The sequence below is a fragment of the Tachyglossus aculeatus genome, assembly GCF_015852505.1.
Source record: "Tachyglossus aculeatus isolate mTacAcu1 chromosome 12 unlocalized genomic scaffold, mTacAcu1.pri SUPER_6_unloc_2, whole genome shotgun sequence".
NCBI lineage: Eukaryota > Metazoa > Chordata > Mammalia > Monotremata > Tachyglossidae > Tachyglossus > Tachyglossus aculeatus.
In genome coordinates, this window is record NW_024044829.1 from 93,433 (window position 1) to 113,452 (window position 20,020).

The window sequence follows — 20,020 nt, forward strand, 5'->3', positions numbered from 1 at the left end:
TTTTCTGGCTTTGAGGACCTTAGGTAGAGATGCAATAGTAGGAGACTGCATTCAGAAAACTCCTTTTTCAACGTAAATCATTCTCTTGTGAGGCCCAGAAGACCTGCGACAGAGTAGTCAAAGCTGGAGATGGTTTTCATGAAGAACATTTCTCCTGTTTTAACTCAAATACTCTCTTTTCTGGCCTTGAAGACCTTGGGTAGAGAAAAGAAGCTGGGGGTTCTATGCATTAAGAAAATGCCTCCTTTTTGACCTCCAATATTCTCTTTTCTGGCCTTGAAGACCCTAGAAAGAGAAATAAAAGCTGCAGCTAGATTGCATGAAGCATAGTTCTCCTTTAACACCTCAAACATTCTCTTTCCCATCCTTGAAGACCTTAGACAGAGAGGTCAAAGCTGGAGATTCTTGTTCCTTTCTTGATCTCCAATATTCTCTTTCTGGCCTTGAAGACTTTTGACAGAGAAGCAAATGCTGGAGGCTCTTTGCATGAAGCCAGTTGCTCCTTTTACACCTGAAGTATTCTCTTTTCTGGCCTTGAAGACCTTAAGCAGAGAAATAAAAGATGCAGTTTGATTGCATGAAGCATATTCCTCCTTTTTCACCTCAACATTCTCTTTCCTGACCTTGAAGGCCGTAGACAGAGAAGGCAAAGCTGGAGATGGTTTGCATGAAGCAAATGTCTCCTGTTTTAGCTCAAATACTCTCTTTTCTGGCCTTGAAGACTTGGGTACAGAAAAGAAGCTGGGGGCTCTATGCATTAAGCATATTCTTCCTTTTTCACCTCCAATATTCTCTTTTCTGTCCTTGAAGACCCTAGAAAGAGACATAAAACCTGCAGCTTGATTGTATGAAGCACAGTTCTCCTTTTTCACCTCTAACATTCTCTTTCCTGGCCTTGAAGACCTTAGACAGAGAAGTCAAAGTTGGAGGCTATTTGCATGAAGTAAATGTCTACTTTTTCATACTTGGCCGCACCGCTTTTCTGAGTTACATCTTGTTCACGACCTAAAACAGTAATCGGTCATTTAATCAGTGTATTTTCTGACGTCCTTTGATTGCAAATCTAGAGAAAATGAGAAATTACTCTAAATCCATCCTAAAACCCTCCCCCGGACTGGCTTGGGGGCTCAATCCAGAGAAGCAGCCTAAGAAGCAGCATAGCCTGCAAGGAAGATTCTGGGCTTGGGAGTCAGAGGACCTGGATTCTAATCCTGGCTCTGCCACTTGCCTGGTCCCTGACCTTGGTCAAACCACTTAACTTCTCTGGGCCTCAGTTACCTCATCTGGAAAATGGGGATTAATACTAATGATGATGATAATAAAAATAGTGGTATTTCTTAAACACTTACTATGTGTCAAGCACTGTTCTAAGCTCTAGGGTAGATAAAACATGGTCAGGTTATCCCACGTGGGGCTTTCAGTCTTAATGCCCATTTTCCAGATGAGGTAACTGGAAACGTTATGTGGCTGGCCAAGGTCACACAGCAGCCAAGTGCTGGAAGTACGAATTTTAACCCACAACCTCTGCATGTTCTTTCCACTAAGCCACACGAATCCCATCAAATTACCCAAGGAGTGGAGGTACAACGATCGGGCTAGTATTTTCGGGTTTCTCTACAGTAATTGTTTTGTTTAGATATTATTTGAATGGATTCCTTTCCTTCGACTCCCTTTCGTGTCCAGGCCTCATTCCCCTTCTCCTCCCCTGTGTTCTGTGTTCTTACCTTGAGCTCTTACCTCAAGCTGGACGATCTGCTCACCCCTCACAGAAACCTCTTGGCCAGATAGTAAGTGGGTGAGCAACAGAGGTGGTCGGGGCCCTAGTGACACAACAAGTCAAATAATCTCCATTAAAATGCCTTGAAGGCCTCAAGTGGTGTAATGAACATCTGCATGAAGCAAACCTCTCCTTTCTCATCTCAAATATTTTCCTTTTAGGCCTGAAGACCATATCATTGCTACTTTTTTTATCACTTCTGCAGCTCAGTTGTTAACCTCCCGCTGTACTGTCACTTGCCCTGCTGACCTCACCATGAACTTTCAATTACCTTGCTCCCAACTGCCATTCCAGTTCCCCACTTTCCCCTTCCCCTCTCCCACCCAGGTTTTTCCCTCCCTCTCCCCTACCAAGACCACTCCCCTTCACCCCTTACCAAGGATCCCTCTGTAACAGCGCCAATCCTCCACTACTCCCTCACAGACCCCTCCCTCCTCTCCTCCCCGCCCCCACCTCATCCCAATTCTCCTTTCCCATCGCCAACCATCTTCCCACTCTCCCCACCCAGGTCCCCGCCAACTCATCCCAATCCAAACACTCCCCACTCCTCGCACCCTTCCCCCTCCCTCCCCTCCCTCGACAGCTACTGCCATGTTTGGCCTCTGGAACCCCCGCTCCGTTAGAAATAAGATCCCTTTCATCCTGGACCTATTCCTTTCCAGCTCTCTACTCCTTCCCCTAACTGAAAGATGGCTGTCTCCGGATGACACGGTCTCTTCTGCTGTTCTCTCCAGTGGAGACCTCTTCTTCTACCACTCTCCTAGACTCTCGCCCCCCAATGTCGCTTTCGCACTATTCCTCCTCCCCTTCACTTTCTTTCGCTTCCTTTGAAGCCCACATTATTCGCCTCTACCACCCCTTCCAGATTATCGTAGCCGTCATCTACCGCCCCCCCCCCCTCGGCTCCACCTCCAACTTCTTCAACTATTTTGACCCCTTCCTCACCTTCCTTCTCTCCTTTTCCATGCCCACTCTGATCCTCGGAGACTTCAAAATCCACATGGATAACCCTGATGACTCCTCTGCCACCCGCCTTCTATCTCTCCTTGACGCTGCCAATCTCTTGCTCCACCCCACCTCGCCCACTCACCAACGTGGTCATATCCTCGACCTCATCATCTCCTAACGCTGCAATGTGTCCACACTTACCAACTCTGAAATCCCTCTCTCTGATCATAATCTTCTCACCTGCCTCCTCATTCACACTCCTTTCCTTTTTAAACCCATATTACTCCCTCACAGAGAGCTCCACTCTCTTGACCCCATCCATCTTTCTGAGTGCCTCACTCCCCACCTCTCCTCCCTCTCCTCTGTACCCAATCTTGATGATCAGATTGCTGCTCTCAACTCTACCCTTTCTACTCAGCTAGAATCACTCTCTCCCCTTTCCCTTCACCGCTCTCGTACCATTAACCCACAGCCCTGGATCACTGCCACTGCCCGCCTCCTTCGCACTTATGCTTGACCTGCCGAACGCTGCTGGCGAAGGTCTAAACACCATGCCAACCTCGTTCACTTCAGGTTTATCCTTTCCTGACTTAACCCAGCCATCTCCTCTGCCAGACAAAACTATTTTTCCTCCCTAATTGACACCCATGCCCATCATCCCCGTCAGCTCTTCCGTACATTTAACTCGCTTCTCAGGCTCTCGGTTCCTCCCCCTCCTCCTTCCCTCACATCCAAAGATCTGGCCTCCTACTTCATTAATAAAATTCAATCCATCAGGTCTGACCTCCCCAAAGTCACTCCCACGGCTCCTTCAACCCCCCGGCTCTCAACACTCTCTGGTACTCTCCCATCCTTCCCAGCAGTATCCTCAGAGGAGCTCTCCTCCCTCCTGTCAAGTGCTACTCCGGCCACCTGGCCTTCTGACCCCATTCTCTCTCATCTCATGAAATCTCTCGCTCCTTCCCTTCTCCCCTCCTTAACTTCCATCTTCAACTGCTCACTCTCCGCTGGTTCCTTTCCCTCTGCCTTCAAACATGCCCATTTCTCTCCCATCCTAAAAAAAACCCTCTCTTGACCCCACCTCACCTTCTAGTTATCGCCCCATCTCCCTCCTACCATTCCTTTCCAAACTCCTTGAACGAGTTGTCTACACGCGCTGCCTCGAATTCCTCAACACCAACTCTCTCCTCGACCCCCTCCAGTCTGGTTTCCGTCCCCTACATTCCACGGAAACCGCCCTCTCAAAGGTCACCAATGACCTCCTGCTTGCCAATTCCAACGGCTCCTACTCTATCCCAATCCTCCTCGACCTCTCAGCTGCCTTCGACAATGTGGACCACAACCCTTCCCCTCAAGACGCTATCCAACCTTGGCTTCGCAGACTCCATCTTCTCCTGGTTCTCCTCTTATCTCTCCGGTCGTTCATTCTCAGTCTCTTTTGCAGGCTCCTCCTCCCCCTCCTATCCCCTTACTGTGGGAGTTCCTCAAGGTTCAGTTCTTGTTCCCCTTCAGTTCTCGGTCTACACTCACTCCCTGGGTGACCTCATTCGCTCCCATGGCTTCAACTATCATCTCTACGCTGATGACACCCAAATTCACATGTCTGCCCCTGCTCTCTCCCCCTCACTTCAGGCTCGCATCTGTTCTTGCGTTCAGGACATCTCCATCTGGATGTCTGCCTGCCACCTAAAACTCAACATGTCCAAGACTGAACTCCTTGTCTTCCCTCCCAAACCCTCCCCTCTCCCTGACTTTCCCATCACTGTTGAGGACACTACCATCCTTCCCTTCTCACAGGCCCGCAACCTTGGTGTCATCCTCGACTCCGCTCTCGCGTTCACCCCTCACATCCAAGCCGTCACCAAAATCTGCCGGTCTCAGCTCCGCAACATTGCCAAGATCCGCCCTTTCCTCTCCATTCAAACCGCTACCCTTCTCGTTCAAGCGCTCATCCTATCCCGTCTGGACTACTGTATCACCTTCCTCTCTGATCTCCCATCCTCTTGTCTCTCAACACTTCAATCCATACTTCACGCCGCTGCCCGGATTGTCTTTGTTCAGAAACGCTCTGGACATGTTACTCCCCTCCTCAAAAATCTCCAATGGCTACCAATCAACCTACGCATCAGGCAGAAACTCCTTACCCTCGGCTTCAAGGCTCTCCATCACCTCGCCCCCTCCTACCTCACCTCCCTTCGCTCCTTCTACAGCCCAGCTTGCACCCTCTGCTCCTCTGCCGCTAATCTCCTCACCGTGACTCGTTCTCGCCTGTCCCGCCGTCGACTCCCGGCCCACGTAATCCCCCTGGCCTGGAATGCCCTACCTCTCAACATCCGCCAAGCTAGCTCTATTCCTCCCTTCAATGCCCTACTGAGAGCTCACCTCCTCCAGGAGGCCTTCCCAGACTGAGCCCCCTCCTTCCTCTCCCCCTCTTCCCCCTCTCCATCAACCCACTTTACCTCCTTCCCTTCCCCACAGCACCTGTATATATGTATATATGTTTGTACATATTTATTACTCTATTTATTTAGTTAGTTTACTTGTATATATCTTTTCTATTTATTTTATTTTGTTAATATATTAGGTTTTGTTCTCTGTCTCCCCCTTCTAAACTGTCAGCCCACTGTTGGGTAGGGACTGTCTCTAGATGTTGCCAACTTGTACTTCCCCCAAACGCGTAGTACAGTGCTCTGCACACAGTAAGCGCTCAATAAATACGATCGATTGATTGAATGATTAACTGATATGGAGAGAATTCAAAGCAGATGGTGGGGTTCTTTTGCATGAAACAAATTTCTCCCTTTCACCACCAATATACTCTATTCATTCTCATTTCAGAGGCCTTGAGAGCCTGAAGTGAACTACCACATGAGAGGAGTTTCTGTAGGAAACCAATTTCTCCTTTTCATGTTCATACACTTTCCCTTCAGGTCTTGAAGACCCTAGGTGGAAAAATATGAGATGAGTTTTTGTATCAAGGAAATTTCTCCTTTGTGAACTCCATGTATTACTTTCTCCAGCCCTTAGGCAGAGAAACAAAAGCAGGAGATTTTTTGCACGAAGAAAACTTGTCCTTTCTCAACAAATATATTCTCATTCCAGGTCTTGAGGACATTCATTATGAGAAATCAAAGGAGGAGATGGTTTGCGTGATGCGAATTTCTCCATTTTCACCTCAAATATTCTCTTTTCTGGCCTTGAAGACCTTAGGTAGCGAAATAAGGGCTGGAGGTTGTTTGCATGAAGCAAACTTTCTCCTTTCCCACTTTAAATATTCTCATTTGTGGCCTTGAATACCTTAGAGAAGTAAAAGCAGGAGACGATTTTTCCATGAAGCAAATTTCTCCTTTCGCATCTCAATTCTTCTCTTTTCTGGTCTTAAAGACCTTAGGAAAGAGTAATAAAATCCGGAGATGGTTTGCATGAAACCCATTTTCTATATTTTCCTTCCGGTAATTGCTTCTGAGGTCTTGAAGACCTTAGAGAAAGAAAATACTGGAGATTCTCCTTTTTACACCTCCACATAATTTCTATTCATTCTCAAATAAAAGGCCTTGAAGGCCTGAGGTGGAGGAATGCACTAGTAGTATATCTGTGCTTGAAGCGCTGCCTTGAAGACCTTGTATAGAGAAATCAAAGCTGGGGATGGTTTGCATGAAACAAATTCTTCCTTTTCAAACACAAATATTCTCTTTGATGGCCTTGAAGACCTTAGGTTGTCAAGTAAGCAGGACATTTTTACATGAAGCAAAAGTCTCCTTTTTTAATGCAAATACACTATCTCTTCAAGCCTTGAAGACCTTAGAGAAATACAAACTAGAGTTGGACTGCAGGAAGCAAACGTAGCCCTTTTCACCTCAAATATGATCTTTGGAGGCCTTGAAGACCGACGCCCTTACAGAAATAGCACGTGGAGATTTTTTACGTGAAGTAAACTAAGCATTTTTCACCTCATATATTCTCTTGGAAAGGCCTTGTAGACCTAAGGTGGACAAGTGACACACCTTGAAGACTGTAGAGAAATAAAAACTAGACTTGGACTGCAGGAAGCAAACCTAGCCCTTTTCACCTCAAATATGATCTTTGGAGGCCTTGAAGACCTAAGCCCTTACAGAAATAGCACCTGGAGATTTTTTACGTGAAGTAAACTAAGCATTTTTTCACCTCATATATTCTCTTGAAAAGGCCTTTAAGACCTAAGGTGGACAAATGAGCAGGCAGTTTTTCTTTTCATGAAGTAAAATTCTCTTTCTTTAAACTCACATATTTTTTTTAATTCCTTGAAGATCTGATTTAGAAAAGTGAGTGCAGGAAATTGTTTTGCCTAAAGCAAATTTCCCCCTTTTCACTTGAAATCTTCTCCTCTGAGGCCCTGAAGGCCTTAGAGACATACAAACTGAAGATTGTTTGCATGAAACTTTCTCCGTTTTCCAGTAAAAGCTGGAGAAGGTTTGTGTGAAGCGAAGTTCTGCTTTTGCACCTCAGATACTCTCAATTATAAGGTCTTGAAGGCTTGAGTTGGAGTAGTGCACAGAAAGTGTATCTGTACTTGAGGTTCTGCCTTGAAGACTTTATACAGAGAAATAACAGCTGGAGATTGCTCACATGAAGCAAATTCATCCTTTTTCACAGGATATATTTTCTTTGATGGCCCCGAAGCCTTTAGGTTGACAGATAAGCAGGACATATTTTTCATGAAGCAAAATTCTCCTTTTTTAATGTCATCTAATATCTCTTCAGGCCTTGAAGAACTTAGAGAAATAATAGTTAGAGTTCGTTTGCATGAAACAAATTTCTCCTTTCCCACCTCAAATATTCTCTTTGGAGGTCTTGAAGTCTTTATTAATCAAAACTCAAGTTGGATTGCAAGAACCAAATTTCTCCATTTTCACCTCCAATATTCTCTTCTCTGGCCTTGAATACCTTAGGTAGAGAAATAAAAGCTGGAGGATGTTTGTATGAAGCAAAGTTTTTCCTTTCCTTCCTCAAATGTTATCTTTTAAGGCCTTGAAGACCTTAGACAGAGAAGTAAAAGCTGGAAATGTTTTGCATGAAGTAAATATCTCCTTTCACAACTGAAATACTCTCAATTACAGGGCCTTAAAGGACTGCTGTGGAGTAGTGCATAGGAAGTGTATCTGCCCTGCAAGCTCTGCCTTGAAGAACTTATATAGAGAAATAACAGCTGAAGATTGTTTGTATGAAGCAAATTCATAGTTTTTCACCAGATATAATTTCTTCGACGGCCCCAAAGCCCTTAGGTTGACAAATAAGCAGGACACTTTTTGCATGAAGCTAAATTCTCCTTTTTAAATGCCAAATACTATCACTTCAGGCCTTGAAGACCTTAGAGAAATAAAAGAGTTTTTTTGCATGAAGCGCATTTATCCTTTCCCACCTCAAATATTCTCTTTGGAGGCCTTGTAGACCTAATACCGTACAATAATAACAGCTGGAGAGTGTTTGCAGGACGAAAGCTGATCATTTCGCACTCATATATTCTCTTTCAAAGATCTTGAAGACTTAAGGAGAACAAATGAGCGGGACAGCATTTTTTCATGAAGCAATATTCTCCTTTGTTAACCCCGTATATGTTTTTTTTTTTCAGGCCTTGAAGATCAGATTAAGAAAAATCAGCGCAGGAAATTGTTTGCATAAAGCATATTTCTCCTTTTGCACGAGATGCATTATCTTTGGAGGACTTGAAGACGTTGGAGAAATGCAAACTGGGAGATTGCATGAAAATTTCTCCTTTTTCACCTCAACCATCCTCTTTCGGGTCATTGAACACCCTTGGTAGAGACATCAAAGCGGCAGACACTTTGCATGTAGCAAATATCTCCTTTTCCACCTCAAATATTCTCATTTCTTGCCTAGAAGATTCTCGGTAGAGAAATCAAAGCTGGAGGTGGTTTTCAAGAAGTAAATGATCTCCTTTGTCATCTCAAATACATTTGAGGCCTTGAAGACTTTATGCAGAGAAGTAGAAGTTGGAATCGGTTTGCATGAAGCAAATTTCTCTTTATGCACCTCAAATAATCTCTCTTTTGGCCTAGAAGAACGTGGGTAGGGAAATCAAAGCTGGAGGTTTTCTCTCAGGCCGTTCATTCTCAGTCTCCTTGCGGGCTCCTCCTCCCCCTCCCATCCCCTTACTGTAGGGGTTCCTCAAGGGTCAGTTCTTGGTCCCTTCTGTTCTCTATCTACACTCACTCCCTTGGTGAACTCATTCGCTCCCAAGGCTTCAACTATCATCTCTTCGCTGATGATACCCAAATCTACATCTCTGCCCCTGCTCTCTCTTCCTCCCTCTAGGCTCGTATCTCCTACTGCCTTCAGGACATCTCCATCTGGATGTGTACCCGCCATCTAAAACTCACTAGGTTCAGGACTGCACTCCTTATCTTCCCTCCCAAACCCTGCCCTCTCCCTGATTTTCCCATCACTGTTTACGGCACTACCATCCTCTCCGTCTCACAAGCCCGCAACCTTGGTGTCATCCTCGACTCTGCTCTCTCGCTCACCCCACACATCGAATCCGTCCCCAAAACCTGCAGGTCTCACCTTCACAACATCGCAAATATCTGTCCTTTCCTCTACATCCAAACTACTACCTTGTTGGTTCAATCTCTCATCCTATCCCGACTGGATTACTGCATTAGCCTCCTCTCTGATCTCCCATCCTCCTGTCTCTCCCCACTTCAGTCAATACTTCACTCTGCTGCCCGGATTATCTTTGTACAGAAACGCTTTGGGCATGTTACTCCCTTCCTCAAAAATCTCCAGTGGTTGCCTGTCAACCTACAAATCAAGCAAAAACTCCTCACTCTCGGCTTCAAGACTCTCCATCACCTCACCCCCTCCTACCGCACCTCCCATCTCTTCTTCTACAGCCCAGTCCGCACCTTCTACTTCTCTGCCACTAACCCCCTCACTGTGCCTCTTTTTATTTTGTTAGTATGTTTTGTTTTGTTGTTTGTCTCCCCCTTCTAGACTGTGAGCCTGCTGTTGGATAGGGACCGTCTCTATATGTTGCCAACTTGTACTTCCCAAGTGCTTAGTACAGTGCTCTGCACAAAGTAAGCGCTCAATAAATACGACTGAATGAGAGGGCAGTTTCGGTGGAATGTAGGGGATGGAATCCAGATTGGAGGGGGTTGAGGAGACAGTTGGCATAGAGGAATTCGAGTTAGCGTGTGTAGATGACTCGTTCAATGAGTTTGGAAAGGAATGGGAGGAGGGAGATCGGGCGATAACTAGAAGGGGAGGTGGGGTCAAGAGAGGGTTTTTTTAGGATGGGGGACACGTGGGCATGTTTGAAGGCAGAGGGGAACCAGTGGAGAGTGAGTGGTTGAAGATGCAAGTTAAGGAGGGGAGGAGGGACGGAGCAAGAGATTTCATAAGATGAGAGGGAATTGGGTCAGAAGCACAGGTGGCCGGAGTAGCACTTGAGAGGAGGGAGGAGATCTCATCTGAGGATACTGCTGGGAAGGATGGGAGAGTAGCGGAGAGGAGGAGGGTTGTAGAAGGGATAGGAGTGACTTTGGGGAGCTCAGACCTAATGGAGTTAATTTTACTAATGACGTAGGAGGCCAGATCGTAGGCGGTAAGGGAAGGAGGAGGGGGAGGATGTGCATATAGCTTTATTCTATTTGATCTGACGATTTTGACACCTGTCTACATTTTTTGTTTTGTTGTCTGTCTCTCCCTTCTAGACTGTGAGCCCGTTGTTGGGTAGCGACCATCTCTATATGTTGCCTACTTGTACTCCCAAGCGCTTAGTGCTGTGTTCGGCACACAGTAAGCGCTCAAGAAATACGATTGAATGAATCGGCACTCCTTTCCTTCTCTCCGCACCGGTTGGGAAGGCGGTGGGAGCTGGGGTCCCCGACCAGCTAGAGAAAATGAGCCTTAAGACCTTGGCTGGTCTTGGGGATGCTGACAGCCCCCGGGCTTGGTGATGGGCCGGGGCGATGAGGAGGGTCCTCGTGCCCTGGGGCTGATGGCTGTGCCTCCTCCCCCCACAGCTCTGACTGCAGGGTACAGCGCCACCTCTTCGAGAAGATCGCCACCCCATTCCAACTGTACAACTGGACGGCACCCCAGGCCCAGTACGCCATGGACTGCATGTGGGCTGAGAACACCTATACGGTGTCTGGCTAGGCTATGAAGAGCACATCCCTGGACAGGTGCCTGCCTGCCCACCCTCCTCGCTCCCTGTCTGCCACGCTCCCTACCCCGCGGGGTCAGCACTCGGGCATGTCACTCGCCTGTCACTGCGGCTCCAGGTTACAGGGGGCTGGGCCCGGGCCTATCGCTGTCTGAGGGAGTGGCTGTGGGGGTTTGGCTGGAGCAGTGTCTGCCCTCCCCATCTCCCTGGAGTGGAGCCCTGGCAGGGTCTTGACATCGCCCCTCTGAAAACCCAGAGAGGACAAGGCGGGCTGCAGGCCGCACCCTGCAGAGTGCTGGTCCCTTGACCCTCGCCCTCCCACCTCCCCTCCCCACCCATCAGACGCGGGATAGTAACGAGAGGGTGCAGGCAACGCGAGAGCTTGCCAGGAAGAACCTGCCCGAGCGGCTGCTGAAACAACAAGCCATCTTCAGGGTACGGGGGTCTAGGGGCTGGTTCTGTGTGGGTGGGGGGGGTTGGGGGTGGAGAGCTGGCTCCGGTCTCCCCTCACACCACCTCTAGGCACCTGAGCCCACTGACTGAACAGCAGCATCCTCCCCGGGGACTCCCTCCCTGAGCCGAGCCCCTGCCTCCTCCAGGTACACAGTGACCTCACGGCGTCAGACACCCGAGGGTTCATCAACCCCAGCGAGGAGACCAAGATGAAGATGTTCATCAGGAACAACATCTTCTTCGGCCTGGACTTCGATGTGCGCGACCAGTACAAAGACTAAGGGGACGACTCGGCCCCCTATGCCGCCCCCAGCCACGACCTGAATATCATGAGCACTTACAACGCCGTGGACGTGGAGGGCCTGAACACGCTGGGCAACGTGGTGGTGGACTACCGCGGCTACGTATTGCACACAATAAGCTCTCAATAAATATGAATCAAGATGAATTAATTGATAGTAAATTATACTGTGTCAACCTAGCCCAGTAGGCAGAAAAATTATTGAGGGCAGGGATTACAACCTTTCTCACTATTTGTCTTCTCCCAACATTTGGGAAGAACTCTTACAGGGAGGAATTGCTGAGAGTTCCAGTTGCAGTCCAAAGCTGGTCACACCCTCTCAGCCCTGCCTGTCATTTAGCCTCTGCAAGGGATTCTGGGACCCACAGAAGGCCAAATTGGATTTAGCAAGAAGTAGGTCATTGGTGACCTTTGAGAAGGCAGTTTCAGTGGAATGTAGGGGACGGAAGCCAGATTGAAGGGGGTCAAGGACAGAGATGGCATTGAGAAATTCGAGGTTGTGGATGTAGACGACTCGTTCAAGGAGTTTGAAAAGGAATGGTAGGAGGAAGATAGGGCGATAACCAGAAGGGAAGGTGGGCTTTTTAGGATGGGGGAGACCTAGGCGTGTTTGAAGACAAAAGGGAAGGAACCAGTGGAGACTGGGCGATTGAAGATGGAAGTTCAGGAGGGTCAGAAGCACAGGTGGTTGGAGTAGCACTTGAGAGGAGGGAGGAGTTCTTATCTGAAGATACTGCTTTGAAGGATGGGAGAGTAGTGGAGAGGGTTGAGAGCTGGGGGGTTGGAGAAGGGGGAGAAGTGACTTTGGGGAGCTCAGACCTGATGGAGTCAACTTTACTAATGACTTAGGAGGCCAGATCGTTGGGGTTGAGGGATGGAGGAGGGGAAAAAACAGGGGGCCTGAGAAGGGAGATAAATGTACGGAAGAGCTGACATGGATGATGGGCATGGGTGTCAATAAGGGAGGAGAAATAGTTTTGCCTGGCAGAGTAGAGGGCAGAGTTAAGGAATGAAAGGATAAACTTGAAATGAATAAGGTTGGCTTGGTGTTTAGACTTTGCCAGCAGCGTTCAGCAGCTCGATCATAAAAGCCAAGAAGGTGGACAGTGGCAATGATCCAGGACTGCGGGTTAGTGGTATGAGAGCGGCGAAGAAAAAGGGAGGCGAGCGAATTGAGGTGAGTAGAGAGGGTAGAGTTGAGAGCAATAACCTGATCATCAGGATTGGGTACAGAGGAACGGGAGGCGTGGTGAGGTGGACAAAGACAGAGACAAACAGAGACAGACAGAGACAGAAGTAAAAGCTGGAGTCGGTTTGCATGTAGCGGATTTCTCCTTATGCACCTCAAATACTCTTTCTTTTGATCTAGAAGGCATTGGGTAGAGAAATCAACGCTGGAGGTCTTTGCCGAAAGCAAATCTCTCCCTTGTCACCTCATATATTCTCTTTTTTAAGGCCTTGAAGACCTCAAATAGAGAAATAAAAGCTGGAGAGCGTTTGCATGAAGCAAATTTCCCCTTCTACACCTCAGATATTTTCTTTTCGGGCCTGGAAGCCTTTCGGTAGAGAAATCAAAGATAGAGGTCTTTGCAGGAAGCAAATGTCTCCTTTTTCAACTCAAATAAGTTTTCTTTTAAGACCCTGAAGACCTTAAGAGAGGAATAAAAGCTGGGAATGATTTGCATGAAGCAAATTCCCCCTTCCCCACCTCAAATATTCTCTTTAAGGGCTTTGAGGACCTTCAATAGAGACGTAAGAGTTGGAGTCGATTTGCATGAAGCAGATTTCCCCTTATGCAACTCAAATACTCTCTCTTTTGATCTAGAAGGCATTAGGTAGAGGAATCAACGCTGGAGGTCTTTGCAGGAAGCAAATCTCTCCCTTGTCACCTCATATATTCTCTTTTTTAAGACCTTGAGGACCTTAAGTAGAGAAATAAAAGCTGGAGAGGGTTTGCATGAAGCAAATTTCTCCTTCTACACCTCAGATATTTTCCTTTCGGTCCTGAAAGCCTTTCAGTAGAGAAATCAAAAATGGAGGCCTTTGCAGGAAGCAAATGTCTCCTTTTTCAACACAAATAAGTTTCCTTTTAAGGCCTTGAAGACTTTAAGAGAGGAATAAAAGCTGGGAATGATTTGCATGAAGCAAATTCCCCCTTCCACACCTCAAATATTCTCTTTTAGGGCCTTGAAGACCTTCAGTAGAGAGGTAAGAGCTGGAGATGGTGTGCATGAAGCAGATCTCTCCTTATGCTACTCATATATTCTCTCTGTTAGCCTTGAAGACCTTCAGAAGAGAAATCTAAACTGCAAGTCTTTGCATAAAGCACATTTCTCCTTTTTTATCCCAAATATCCTCTTTTCAGGTCTTGAAGACTTAGATAAATGAAAGCAGGAGATGGATTTGCATGAAACCAATTTCTCCCGTTTCATTGCTACTATTATCTTTGGAGGCCTTGAAGACTTCAGATGGAGAAATAAAAACTGGAGATGGTTTGCATGAAGCAAACGTCTCCTTTTGAAAGTCAAATAGTCTCTATTTGTTCTCAGTGAAAAAGCCTGGAAGGCCTGAAGTGGAGTAATGAACAGGAGACGTATCTACCACATGAAGCACATTTCTCCCTTTTCATCTAAATCATTCTCTTGTAAGACCCTGAAGGCTTTAAAGGAATTAAAGCTCGAGATTGTTCGCATGAAGCAAATGGGTCATATTTCACCTGTAACATTTCCTTCGTAGGCCTTGAAGTGGACATATAAGCAGGACAGTTTTTGCGTGAAGTAAAATTCCCCTTTTCTTTAAATGCCATGTCACATTTTTTCAGGCCTTTAAGAACTTAGTGAGAAAAATGAAAGCAGGAAATGATTTGTGTAAAGCAAATTTCTCCTTTCTCCCTGGAGAGATTCTCTTTTGAGCCTGTGAAGACCTTAGAAAAGCGTAAGTTGAAGATTGTTTTCATGAAACAAAGCTTCTCTTTTTTCACTTCAAATACCCTCTTTCGTAGGCCTCGAAATCCTCAGGCAGAGAAAGCAAAGTCTAGATTGTTTACATGCAGGAGGCTTCTCCCTTTCTGCCTCAAATATTCTCTTTTCATTCTCAATTAAAAGACCTTGAAGGCCTGAGGTGGAGAAAGTACCAGAGGATGCGTGTGCAGGGAAACATATTTCTTCTTTGGCACAACATGTACTCTCTTTTGAGGTCTTGAAGACCTTGGATGGAAAAAAAAGGGGGAGAGCTTTTGCTTGAAACAAAATTCTCCTTTTCAAATCCAAATATTGTCTTTCCGGGCCTTGAAAACATTAGGTATAGAATCTCTAGCAGGAGATTTTCGTCTTAAAGCAAATTTCCTCTTTTACATCTCAAATGTTCTCCTTTGTGGCCCTGAAGACCATCTTAGCTATGGAAAATAAATTGGAGATTCTTTACGTGAAGGAAATTTCTCGTTTGGCACCACCAGTAAGACTGTGAATCCCAATTGGAACAGCCTGATTATGCTGTATCTACCCGAGCGCTTAGAACAATGCTTGACACATAGTGAGTGCTTAATAAATGTGATTATTATTGTTATTTCTATTATTAGTTTCTAAAGGGCTGAGAGGTTCTGAGAATGGGGTGATGGGAAGGAATCACTGATACTGGCTGGGTGGACACGATGGAAAAATCCCTGGTTTCAGGAGAAACAGGTTATAGCCTAACGTTCATCCTCTTCTATCTCAGAGCTGAAAGACTGTACCAAACTGGAGATGAGGAGGTCATTGCATTCTCTCCTCTGAATGGCCCTGTCCCCTTTCAAAATATCTCAGTGATAGAAAATGGAGAAATAATGTCAGCCCACATTTCCTCCTCCCCGCCTCCAGTCCATCAGAGCACAGCTTTTCCAGTCTTCAAAGCCCCTATGTCTTCCCACCACTTCCAGGATGCCTCCCACGATTCACTTTTCTTCTCCCTAAGTCATCTTCTCCCAAGTACCTATCAGCATCTTAGGCCACCTCTCCATTTTCGCACTCACACCCACCATTGTAGTTTTGTATATAGTGACTTTTATAAAATGCACTCTTTAAGCACATACTCATCTATTTAACGTTATTTCCATTCTCTTCTCTGTACTCCCATGACTTAATTCTGTGTCTATCTCCCCTTGTAGATTGTAAGCTCTTGGAAAGCAGGGATGGTGTTTAATTTATTTTGATCTCTCTGAAGCGTTCACTACAGTACTTTACAAACAGGATGCATTCAACAGATATCATTAATTGATGGATGGATTAGTAGATGGATGCATGGATGGATGGTTGGATGGATGGATGGATGGAAGGGTGGGTGGGTAGGTGGATGGATAGACGGATGGATGGATGGGTGGAATGTATGCTGTGTAACCTTAGGAAAAGCACTTCACCTCTCTGTGCCTCAGTTATCTCATCTGTAAAATGGGAACTGAGACTGTGAGCACCATGTGGTATAGGGACTGTGTGAAAGCTGATTAGCTTGTATCTGCCCAAGCACTTAGTACTCTGCCTGGCACAGAATAAGAGCTTAACAAAACCACTATTATTATTATTATCATTATGGATGGATGTAAGAGTGCATGGATTGAAGGATGGATGCATGGACAGATGGATGGATAAACAGATGGGTGAACAGATAGACAGATGGACGGATGGATGGTCGGATGGATGGATAGATGGATGGATGAACGAATGGATTCAAAGCAAATATTTGATCAAATTCATTCATACATTCATATTTATTGAGCGCTTACTGTGTGCATTGCACTGAACTAAACGCTTGGAAAGTACAATTCTTATAAAGATAATCCTTGCCCACAGCGGGCTCACAATCTCGAAGTGGGAGACTGTAAGCCCGTTGTTGCGTAGGGACCATCTCTATATGTTGCCGACTTGTACTTCCCAAGCGCTTCATACAGTTCTCTGCACAAAGTAAGCATTCAATAAATACGATTGCATGAATGATGAATGAAAGACATGCATCAAAACAAGTAAACAGGCATTCAGATGTGGGGAACAGTTCCACGACGGCGCCCTTGTCACCCTCCAATTTTCTGATTTTCATAACCACCAAGAGTGATCTTAAAATTCATACAATTACTGTTATTATCAGTAGTAGTATCAACATTATAATTATTGAATTTATTAATAATTTATTTGCAAAAGACTGTCAAGTTCTGGAATTGAAACAAACTAATCAGATGGGACAGGTTTCCTGACCCACAGGGGATCAGATTGTAAGAGAAAAAGAGAGCATATATTGAATCCCGATTATACAGAGAGACCCAAAGAGGTTACATGGATGGACCATGGCCATTCAGCTGGACGGTGGCAGACCCGGGCAGACATTTCAACTCTTATGACTCCCAGCCACATGCTCATTCCACTAAGCCATGGTGCCGCCCAAACAATCACTTGTCATTTAGTCATTCAATCATTCAATAATAGTTGTTGAGTGTTTACTGTGTACACAGAACTGTATTAAGCGCTTGGAAAGTACAATTCAAAATAGAGACAATCCCTGCCCACACTTGGCTTACAGTCACACACGGCTTATCAACATCTGTCCCAGACATTGACAAATCCTCAGATGCTAGACTTTTTCTTTGGACAGCTCTATATATGGATACCCCCACGGCCAAAACCTTGATAGTCAGCAAAGGGAAACATATTTTGTCCCGTAGAGGAGGGAGGAGGAATCTCCCCTTTAGGACTCTCCCCAGGGCGGCCTTCATGTCCCTGTTCATCAGGCTGTAGATGAGGGGATTCAGATCGGCGGGAACCACGGTGTAGAACACGGACACCAGCAGGTCCAGAGCGCAGGGGGAGTCTGACACGGGCTTGAGATGGTCAACCATGCCAATCGAGAGGAAGACAGTGATGACGGCGAGGTGAGGCAGGCAGGTGAAGAAGGCTTTGACCCGGCTCTCAGAGGCCGGCATCTTCAGCACGGCATAGAAAATGCGCACATAGGAGATAATGATAAAGACGAAGCAGACAACACCTAAAGCTACCCCACTGGTGACGCTCACATGGATGGCGACATGGTCCTTGGAGCAGGAGAACTTCAGCAGGGAGGAGACGTCACAGAAGAACCCCTGGACAATGTTAGACCCACAGAAGCTCGGGGAAAAAGAAAAAGCTGCAATCGAGCCCGCATACAACACCTAGCTGAGCCAGGAGGCAGCCATCATCTTTCCACAGGCCGCGTTGTTCATGATGAGCTCATGGCGCAGGGGGCGGCAGATGGCGGCGTAGCGATCGTAGGACATCGTCGTGAGGATGACCAGCACTGAAGCAGCAAAGAGAAACACCAAAAAGATCGGGGCGGCACAGCTCAGGAGGGAGATGGACCTACAATCAGTCAGGGAGATGACTACAGACTTGGGAACGGTGACACGCATGTAGCAGAGGTCGATGACGGACAGGTGCCTAAGGAAGAAGTACATGGAGGTATGGAGGCACCGATCGAGGGCGGTGACGGCGACGATTAGGAGATTCCCCATCAGGGCCTCCAGATAGACCAGGAGGAATAGCGTGGCGTAGACAAGCTGCAGCTTCTGGACCTCCGTGAATCCCAGCAGGAGGAATTCCCTCGCTGTGGAGACGTTGGACATTCTTGGGAGGCAACACTAACTTCTGCAGTGGATCATTAGAGTCATTTTATGGCATAGGTGAAGGAATTGACAGAACACCTCCTGGTGATCCTCTATGGAGAGGAGACAGTTATTGAATTCAAAATGATCTTTGAGCTCACCGTGGAATTATTGAACATTTCTGGGGAATGATGTCGACTCCCTGCACAGGAAGAGGAAAGACTTCAATTTAGAGCCACTGATGTTATGGGTGAAGGAATAAGACTAAGTCAATAAATTCTATTTACTGATTACCTACAGAGTCACGGTATTAGTACATATGATCACTGCCCCCAGAGAACTTCCATTCTATTAGAAGCACCAAGCTTTGAACTGTGTATAAACAGGCTGCTATGGGGAAGAACCCAGTCCTCAAAGTCAGAGGACCTGGGTTCTAATCCCAACTTTACCACTTGTTGGCTGCATAGCCATGGGAATGTGACAATTTCTCTACACCCCAGGTTTCTCAAAAGTAAAATTAGGATTTGATACCCGTTTTCCCTCCTACTCAGTCTGTGAATCCCTTGTGGGACACAGACTGTGTTCTACTACATTGTCCTGAATCTCCCCCAGCACTTAATACTTTGCTTGGAACGTAATAAGCGTTTAATAAATACCAAGAGTATTATTTTTGATTAGGGAGACTGAAACTAAAATGAATAGTGGATAGGAGAGGTCAGAAAACATAAAGATATGTACATGACTATTGTGAAACTTTTTCAGTGGTTAAACGAGAAGTGCCTTTATATATAAAATCATCCATTTAGTGGAGAGAGAACGGGCCTGGTAGACAGAAGGACCTGGATTTTAATCTTGTCTCTTCTTCTTGTCTCCTGCATGACCTGGGGCCAATCATTTATCTTCTCTATGCCTCAATTACCTCGTCTTTAAATTGGGGATTACAACACTGAGCATCCTATGGGGCACATACTATACCCAAACTCATTAGCTTGTATCCTCCCCAGTGCTTGTATACTACCTGGAATATAATAGGCCCTTAGCTATACCACAAAGCAAACAACAAAAATGAAACCTACATATACACCAAACTGATTCCATTTGCTCACATATCTGCATTCACACTTGTAGTCACACAATCACATGCATGCCACCAGTCTACATGTTTTGTTTTGTTGTCTGTCTCCCTCTTCTAGACTGTTGTGGGGTTGGGACCGTCTCTATATTTTGCCTACTTGTCCTTCTGCACACAGTAAGTGCTAAATAAATACGATTGAATGAATGAATGAATTCATCTAGAACATTCCTAAAGCAACGATCAGCCTACATCGCTCCTCTCTTCAACCTCCTCTAATGACAAGTTTGGTCTTTTCACAAGCAACAGAAACTCACAATCGGTTTGAAAGCTCTCAACTCTATAACTGCAATTCACCCCCTTTCCATCGTTCAACTCGTCTTCTCAGCTCTCAAAGCAACTTTCTAGTTACTCATGATCGACTCTCCCTTTCCATCCAAGCCTTTACCTCTGTCCCTTATCCACTCAAAATCAGAGACAGCACAGTTCTTTCCGAATTCTGAGCAATGCTAAGATCCCCCCACCTACAACCAGCTTCCCCAATTCATTTTCCGGCTCTCTAAACCTACTTTACCTAACTCAACCGCGAATCAACTCATTCCCATCCTCAATCAGTGGAAAAAGCGCGGGCCCAGGAGTTTTCTTCTTGACTGTGAACTCCTTGAGGGCAGCGTATACATCTACCAGATCTATTCTACTGTACTCAA